At 33.5% G+C, this 1,414-nt stretch overlaps 1 pseudogene; it reads right to left on the bottom strand.

Annotated features, from left to right (window-relative positions):
- Nucleotides 1-342: 342 nt before the first annotated feature.
- On the bottom strand, nucleotides 343-710 carry LOC102731812 (mediator of RNA polymerase II transcription subunit 21 pseudogene; annotated as a pseudogene).
- Nucleotides 711-1,414: the final 704 nt, after the last annotated feature.

Below are 1,414 nucleotides of genomic sequence, written 5' to 3'. Positions count from 1 at the left end.
TCTGATAATAAAAAATGATGGTATAATGGTATACCATCATTTTTGTGGTATGGTATATGGTATAATGATGGTTTAAAGCTAGTTCAATTGTAGTTTTAGAGGCTTACTTATCAAGAGTGAAAATAGAAGATTATTAAAAATAGCTAAAAAGATAACATGTGTCATAGTGCTTAATGTCTCTGTAACTGTTGGTAAGGCTTACATCTAAATCTGATGCAGAATTCTTAATGGCACCGAAATGGTTCTTTTCTCAGCCACATGGTATATACTGGTACTGTGAATCTAGAAGAGACTGGCTATGGGTACTACTCCTTGTCTTCAATTGTGACTGTGTATTATCAGCAAATGCATTTTGTATATTTTCTAGAAGCATGTCCCCTCCATGAACAACATCCTCCAGACATGTAGCAGCTTCCTGATTTTCTTCTTCCAGCTTATACAAGCTAGCAGCCTGTAAAGCAGCTGTAGATTCTTCACTGGGTAATGAATCTATCAAAACATCAATGTCTTTTGCTGTTCATGCAATCAGTGCTGCGAAAAACCGGAACATATTCTTCTGTAGGATTAGCTGGTTGATCTTTGTTAATTGCTGTCTGAATATTAGTAAAGAAAGCAGGAGGGCTACAGTGCTACAACACTCCGATGGCATTACAAAACCCATCTGCAAGCCAATTCATCACGTCCTGCAGCTGTGTGAGCCCATCCGCCATGCCTCCACAAGCTAAGGGAGGTTAAAGCCCCTCCTTTATTTTTAAAGGTTGAATTAACTATTTGTGGAACATTTCTTTCTTTAAAATAAATTTTAGAGTAATTATTCCTCAGAAAATACACCAAATTTTGTTTGTGGTTCCCTTGAACATTTAGGTTGATTTAGACAGCTATGACTTCTTATAGTACTGAGACATATCATCCAAGAGCAGGGAACACCTCTCTTCTTCATGTAAATCATCTTCTATGTTATTTAGAGCTTTGTAGTTTTGTCCGCAGAGATTTTATGTATTCTTTTAAGGATATTCCCAGGCAATTTATTGTTATTGTTGCTATTGCGTTATCCTCTTGAAGTTAATTTCTATTTGGCTATTGTTGGTGTAGAGAACCAAATCTCTCTTAAGTAGATGTTCACATTATCTGCAAATTATGTCAGTTTTATGTCTTACCTTCAAATACTTTATATTATTTATTTTTCTTTCTTTATAGTCTTTGTCAGAACTTCCAATAGCATGTTTAATAGTAGCAGTGTTAGTACTGCTTCTCATCTTAAAAGGAATGCATTAAGGTTTTTCTATTAGGTACAAAGTTTGTTGTAGGTTTTGGTATATATAGCTTACCAAGTTAAATATAGTTCTCTTTTTTAAAAAAAATTATTTATTTATTCATTTATTTATTTATTATCTATCTATTTATTTATTTATTT

This window comes from Leptonychotes weddellii, chromosome 4, assembly GCF_054177405.1.
Source record: "Leptonychotes weddellii isolate Sample4059 chromosome 4, ASM5417740v2, whole genome shotgun sequence".
NCBI classification, from domain to species: Eukaryota; Metazoa; Chordata; class Mammalia; order Carnivora; family Phocidae; genus Leptonychotes; species Leptonychotes weddellii.
The sequence above is the reverse complement of the archived record's forward strand: the minus strand, read 5'-3'. Positions and strand labels throughout refer to the sequence as shown.